The sequence below is a fragment of the Hippopotamus amphibius genome, chromosome 9, assembly GCF_030028045.1.
Source record: "Hippopotamus amphibius kiboko isolate mHipAmp2 chromosome 9, mHipAmp2.hap2, whole genome shotgun sequence".
Taxonomy (NCBI): domain Eukaryota; kingdom Metazoa; phylum Chordata; class Mammalia; order Artiodactyla; family Hippopotamidae; genus Hippopotamus; species Hippopotamus amphibius.
In genome coordinates this window covers 75,773,877-75,781,596 of record NC_080194.1, presented here as the reverse complement: position 1 = coordinate 75,781,596, position 7,720 = coordinate 75,773,877, and positions in this window count along the sequence as shown.

Below are 7,720 nucleotides of genomic sequence, written 5' to 3'. Positions count from 1 at the left end.
CCCCATCCTCCTCCTGTCATCGCCCCTCTGTGGTCCACCTGGTTTTCTGTCTCTTCTTTGTAAGGCCTGGCTGCACTGGCACAGCTGAAACGGACTGAGCCTGTCTTCCTCATGTGTGACTCCCAAACACTGCCTGCTCCAGCCACGCTGTCCCTTAGCCATTCTCTGCAGCTCCTGAAAAATGGACTCCAAGCTTCTATCCTGTCTTCACCCACCAAGTTCACAGCCTCACGTCCGGCTCGGACCCCTCCCTATGGCCTCTGTTCATTCAGTCATCAACATCTGCCCATGCCTGGCAATGGGTTGGTTGCTGGAAAGGCAGCTGTGAACAGGGTGGCCATCCTCACCCTCGGGGAGGTGCCTATGTTGTCTTTGGCAGCTCAGAGCCCAGCTGTAGTCTTCACACCGCCTCCCAACCACCCTATGAGGCAGGCAGAGCAGAAATCAATATTCGTGTGTGTGTGTGTGTGTGTGTGTGTGTGTGTGTGTGTGTGTGTTTAATGTTTTAAATGAGTCTCAGAGAAATTAAGCCAGTTGCCCTTGATTAGACAACTAGGAAGTAACAGAGCTGGGACTTCAAGTTTGATGTTCTTTATACCACAGGAAAACTTAAATTCTAAGAAATACAATTCAAAGAGGACTCCCAGGGTCAGAGACGTCCCGCAGTGATGGAGCAGGCTGTTCCTACAGCCACTCACTCATGTCCAGCAGCAATGAGGTGACAGAGGGCAGCGGGATAGGAAGGAGCTGGGCTCATACTCAAGGGATCGTGGCCAAGTGATCAAAACTCACAAGACCCCTCACTGAGGGTCCTTCTTTGGGGAATTTGTCTGCCTTTCTGCATGTAATTGTTTCCACTGTACCCAGTCCATGAAGAGCAGGGAGGTATACTCCTGGCAACAGAGCAAGCATCCTGATGGGGCCTGTGACGCTGAAGGTGACAGGAAGAGAGAGGGAGAGAGGCCCCTGGAGGAGGAAGTCTGCAGGAGCTGTTCATGCCCATCTGATCTGTCAGCCTCCATGTTTCTTGGAAGGCCTTTTGTGTTCAGAGACAAATGTGAACAGCACTCCCAGAGCACGGCCCCAGAGGCTGTTCATCACTACCGGGACCCTCACCCAAGTGACCTTGGGGAGATGCTTCCTCCACCGGGGTTCACTCAGGCTTCACATGCCCACAACAGATTCCATTCAGGCAGGAGGCCCACAGTCTGTACATCAGCGTGTGGACACTGACCGCGGGGTTGGGGAGGGGATGGTGCCCACCATGGAGAGGCACAGGGGTCTCCAGGGGGTCAACTAGGCTGCACTCTATCTGCTCAGCCTCTACTGGGCACCCACAAAAGATGCACAAAACCTCAATCTTGCCCTAAAGAATCTTACCATCTAGCAAGTCTGCCCTAAATGAAAAAAAAAATTTTTTTAATACAATGCGAAAATAAATTATGCTAAATAGAAATACTGACAGTGAGATGTGGAACTAAATGTGATCCTGTTGGCAAGTTAGGAAACATTTCCAGGGAATGTGGCATTTGAGCTGGGCCTCAAAGGGTGAGCGGAATGTCCAGGACAGGGAACTGCGCGGGGAAGGGGGTATTCCAGCCTGAAGACCCAAGGTCCACACCGAGTCGTAGGAGAGGATGAACCTGCAGGACGGCTCACTGGCATGCGGAGAAGCAGGGCCCTCACCGTCTGAGAGGGGTGGGTCTGACCTGCTGGGCATGGGGCGTGGATTAGGAGAAACTGGAGGCCCCGTCTCATCATCCACAGTAACTCTGGAAGGTATAGAAATGCACAAAACGAAGGCGGGAACGACATACATACAATCCTGCCCACCACCTGCTCTGAGGAAGGTTCATCCAAACCGAACTTCCCGATACAAACCCGGAGGGTCTGGGGTTGAAGCTGGGAGGGTCTCAGATTTGGAGGTCTGGCAGGGAGGCCACCTCGACCCCCACCGCAGCTTCCTCCTCTCCTGTCGTGGGCCCTTCCACCCATCGGGAAATTACTCTTGGTCACTGACAATATCCCAGCCTTCTCCCCACCTCTTCAAAGCCCAGGGTGGTGGACGCCTCGCTGGAAACAGCTTTTCCGATGAAAAAGCCCCCTGAGAGTTGGAGGCAAGGAAAAGCTACCGTTTCTGCCACGCTGCACTGATTGTAATCACATCACTGGGCTTTCGGCAGCGTGCAGGATGCCGTCAGGAGCTGCACGTGCCTTGTTCTGGCCCTGCTCAGAATTACTATGACTCCCATTTCACCCATAAGCCCAAGGCCACGGTCCACCCAGCCTTTGAGTCCCTCGGCGCACCTTGTTGAGTGCCTCCTGTATGGCTCCCAAGGCCAGGTGACTGGAGCCCATCATGAACCCAGCACAGAATAAAGAACAGGCCTCAGAGCCAAGACCCAAGACCAGCTAGACCCCAAGGTCCTGGCCAGGCGCAGAAAGCAGGAGGAAGAGAAAGTACCGATCAAATCACAAGGCTCTCCGCACTCCAGCAACGCGACCACGACCAGTTCTGGGCAGGGCTTTGACAGTCCCATCCCCAGAGCAGTGTGGGGAGGGGGGTCCGGACACCCAGGATGATCTGCCTGAGGACTACTGCACTCTGCAGAAGCGGAGGGCACAGAGGAGCAGGAGCAGACAGCATACACTGTGCACCGGCTCTGCCTCCTCTGGTATCACCACACTGAGAAGGAAACTCGTACCCGACAGAGAGAACAGCCCACGGCTGGAGAAGGTAAGTGACTCAGCCATGGCTATACAGCCAGCAAAGGCAAAGCAGAGACAGACTCATGCTGCTGCCCCCACCCACCTCCTCCCCGAGAGCTGGCAATGGTCCCCCGAAATGGCGCTAACTCCAAGGAATGCACCCTGGGTGCTCCCTTTGTTTCACGAGGCCTCACTGGTCCTGATGGCAGGAGACCCGGGTAGAGAAATGCACACACCCTAGGCTGACAGGTAGGCGTCTCCCCTGCAGGAAGCAGAGCCAACCCCCTCCAGGAAGAATTCAGAAAAAGCTAGAAACCTAAGGGGCCCTGGACAGGGCGGGGATGAAAGGTGAGGGAGTCAGGAAAGGGGGGTGTGGAAGGGACTAGAACTGAAGAGGGCCCCACATTCTTCGTGACTTGTCTCTCTCTGCTTCTCTCCCTTTTGTTAATTCTGGGACCAAAGCAGAGCAGGAGGGCCACAGGTGGTCATGGGGAAATTGGCCAAAGATGCCCCCATAGACCAGGTAGAGGAGGCAGCTCACGTGGGCAGCACTTTTTCCTCCAGGCTGACCCGGGAGTCCACGGGTTTTCCTCTGCTGAGAAAGGGCCTGAGGACAGCTGTCTCAGAACCAGCTGTGGGGGCCTGATAAAAATGCAGCTCCCTGGGCTCCCTCCCCAGCTCACCCAGCAAAATGAGTCAGGCGGTGCTCAGCAATCTGTCGTTAACAAGTACCCTCACATTTTGGTGGGATTCTGATGCCCACCAGCTCTGCACAAAGTAGACACAGGACTTAGGTCCTGAAAAGGGGCTCTGCAGCCCCAGCACTGTTCATAGTGATGCTCCTTCCTTTGGCTGCTACTCCCTGCATAGCCCCCATCCCTCCCCTCGTGAAGGGGGTCCTGCAAGCCCCAAGTGGCATGCAAGCAGAGGCTGGGCTTTGTGGACTAGGAAGGTGACTGCCCTCCTCCAGCCTCTGCCTGTAGCCAGACAGAGCAAGGGGCCTCCTCCCCCATAAAACTGAGGCCTGATGTCCTCTGCCTGCTTCCAAAACAAGGGGCCCCGAGTGGGTGGAGGAGGAGCAGAGTGCAGGTGTTAACGGAGGTGCTGGAGGCTGGTGTGCCCTGCGTGGTGGACACTGTGATCAGAGGGAGGCACCTTCTACAGACCAGCAGCTGGCAGCGCTGGGGCAACAGCATCCTCTGCTGGCCCCAGGATGCCACATCACCCTCCCACCTGGACCAGGCCAAGCCGGGCGCCTCTCCCCAAAGACCCCAAGGGAGCTCGAGGCCAGAAAAAGTACCTTTCCTCAGCTGGCACCAGAGAAGGCCCCTCCCCAGGGTATGAGGGGCGTTCCGGGGTCCAGCTGGTCCCCACTGCATCAAGTCTCCAGAGCCTGAGGAGCTGGCAAACCTCACCTACCTGAGGGGCCAACCTGACTTGACCACACGTACGTAGGTCTCTGACAACACACCCCTCACACACTGGCTCCCAGACACACTCCCAATAGCTTTATTTATGTTTGTCTGGTACTTCAGCATCTCTGGATGCACCAAGAACCTGTCACCGTCCAGCGCCAGCTCCTAGGGGCAGTGGCTGGTGTTCCTCTAGGAGTGACAAATCTCCAACTCTCACCTGGAAGGCGGGACCGGCTGTGGCTGCTGGCTCCCTGGGGGCCTCGCACACCACACAGCTCCTCCCGGGACCAAGCCATTCATTCACTGCCTTAGGAGGGCACCCAAAACGACAGCCCTGCAAGGGTGGAGGTGGCCCCAGCAAGAAGGGGAGCACTAGGAAATGGTACAGCCAACCTGGAGGCCCAGACTCTCACCTGAGGCCCAGCAGGGCATTCCTTCCGCAGGTGTGTGCAGCACCTGTGCCAGTCGGCCTCCCAGCACTCCCTGGGAAGGCAAAAGGAGGGTGGGTCAGCCACACTGACAGACTTTGCCATCTTCCCCTCAAAGCCCCCCACGGGTTCCCTACCCCAACCGAGCTCACTGACTGGGGACCTTGCATCTGCAGGCCTGGGCCCCCACCCTCCTTGACAGAACTGAGCACGCCCCTCCTGCTGTGCTGCAGGGGCCCTCCAGGAGGGGAAGGAGGAGGGGAGGGAGGGGAGTGACCGGGGGGATTTGGGGCATCAGGGTGGCAGGGGAGGCCCAGCCCCACCTCTGCATGTGGGCACCTGCCCAGCAACTGGGCTTCAACCCGGGAGGCATGGAGGGCTTCTGGTCTGCATCCACCCACCTCAGTGCTGGCTCTAAAGGATACAGGTGGTGTCAGCACTTCCTGGGAAGACATGGGCATGGCTGGCGCCGCCTGTAGGTCCCTGGAGCCTGGCCTGAGTGCCCCACCCCGTGCCCTGGGGTGGTCTCAGAGCTTGCAGAACCCACCTGCACAGGCGGAAGCCCATCCCCTCCCTGTGGTCTCCTTACCTCCACCCACTTCTCCCTGCCGGGCGTCCAGCATTCATGTCCTGATTTGGCTGGGTATCTGAGACCCTCCTCTGGGCATGGACCAGAGCCACCCCAGCTCTCAGTAGACACTCAGGGCATTGGAGAGGCCTCCATCCTGGGGGTCCCCACGACGTTGGGCCCCTTGCACCTCACTCTGGGTGGCAGACTCAGGAGGTGCCACTCCCATGTCCCTCGTATCCCAAGGCTCCGCTTTGCCAAAACCCAGTCTGTCTTCTGAGACACCAGAGGCCAAGGCTGGGTCTCCGTCCTGTCTCTGCCTAGAATTAAGTTCCCATTAGGAAACGACACACACCCCCACCGCCAGCACCACCTCCACCAAGTCCCAGCTAAGGCTGCCACATGCAGCATGGGGACCAGCTCCCTGCCCACCTGCCCATCCCCTCGCCCCGCCCTCCCCTCCCGGAAGGATCCATGACCCACAAAGCCTTTATTAGCTCTTTCAGCTCCATTTAACTACACAAATGGCTTGGTCACAGGTGACTGGTCCCAAATTTGCCAGTGATTTTCTTTTAATTTACCGTGGCTCAGTCCCCCTGTAATACAGGTAGAGGAGGCATATTTGTTCCCAAACTCCCCTCCTGGGGTTAATCATACACAGAACAAAACTCCATTTGAGCCACTCAGTGATTTCATTTCCACCCGGGGTCTGGAGGAGCTGTGGCTACAATACTAATGCCGGTCCCGTTCTCTCCACATTCCAGGTGTTTGTGCATGAGAGCAGGTCAGCTCCTTACCATCACCTCCAGGCGGGCCCAGGACTGCAGTCTCCCTTCCTTCCCAAGGGTGCCGGCGGCCCCGCTCCTCCACGTCACCCCTCCACTCCCCTGGCCAGCATGGAGACCCCAGCTCTTTTTCGGGGGGTCCTCTGGCAAGTTCCACGGGGTTATCTTGCACCCACCTGCGGGTTCCCTGCCTCCCCTCCCCCTGTGATCCCCACTACACCCCGCCTTCCAAACATTCAGGGCCAGGCCCACATCCCTCAACATCCTCCACACCTTTGTGTAGGGGAAGACTTTTGCCTAGAAGACCCCCTGGTCGCCAGAAGGTGACATTAAGTGAAGCCTCTGCTAAATGTCCCCTGTGCTGGGAAGTCCACCCTTTCTCTCAAGCAGAGAAGACCACTCCTTCCTCTGCTCTCCAGTCTATCCTCACGTGACTCTGCATTACCTGTGTGCCTGCCCACCCTCCACCATCCTTAGCCCCTGAGGATGCGACAGAACGTTGGCCAGGCAGCCCCGCGCTCCAGCTCACAGCTGGGTGTAAACACTCAGGACATATCATTTGAGTGAGTAGCCCCTACACAGTTCATGTACGTGGACACGAACTACAGTCATCATTAAACTAAGATGCTCAAAGGCCTCCCATCTGCTCATGCTTCCCAAGTGGCGATAAAATCTAAACCCTGCATTGCACACAGGCTCTGACTCAAAGTGGACACTAGTTCACCGTCAGGAAACCTTTATTTGCATGGAAATAGCACCATCTGGTGGTTTCTGGCAAAACTGGTGCTCAGTTTAGACTGTGAGGGGGGGCCTGTCCCTTCGCTGAACTGTGACCTAGGGGCCCGAGGCCAGGAGGTCTGGCCAGCTGAGCACCACTTGGTGCCTTCCCAGGAGTGTGAGGACGAGTCAGGAGGGCACAGCCTCTGGGACTGTGGAGAGAGGCCTGTGTACCTTTTCCCTCCCTCCGCCCCTCTGCCAAAGTCTGGACTGCAGCCCTGCCCACAAAGGCCAGGCTGGTCCTGCCCCAGGCCCTCTCACGGGCCACCCCTCAAGCCTGGGCCTGTTTGTCCATCACACGCTGGATATCACCTGCAAGGCCACCCCACGAGACCCATGCCTGGCAGAGAAAGCTCGTCACCAGCTATGCCCATGCCCCTCCTTCCCCCCACCTGACTAGGTCACCTCTGTCCCGTCTCAAGCCCATCCTCTTGCCCATCCCCTCACTCCCTGGGGACCCCTTCTGGGATCCCTGCCCCCATCCTACACCACAGCCCAGCTCCACAAGTAACACTCCCACACTTCCTATCTCCACTGGGGCAAGGCCCCACCTGCGTGGCCTGGCCCGGACCCCTCTCAGCTGCCTCCTCTGTGCCCCTCTCCCTCCCACTCCCATCCAGCCAGAGCAGCCTTGCCGCATGTCCTCCTGTCTTGGAGCCCCTGCCTGGCCAGTCCTACTGCCACTCTTCTCACCCCCTCCTCCGCTGCATAAGCAGACACAGGGAGGCTTGGAGGGGACACTGATGGGGAAGAAGTGCAGGCACTCCTGACCTCTAGGAATAGTGGGAAAGGTGGGTCAGGAACTGTCCTACTTTTACCCCCTCCCCTCCACAGTGTCAGGCTGCCCAAGGTCACCACCACCACCATCCACCAAAACAAGCCCACACCCCAGCGTACTGCACAGTGGTGGGGTGGAGACGGCCTGGATTCCAATCCCGGCCACACATTTAATGGCTGTGTGGCATCAGGAAAGCCACTTAACCTCTCTGAACTTCCAGTTCTTCATCTGCAAAATGAGGTCGAAAGTCAACCTCAGTT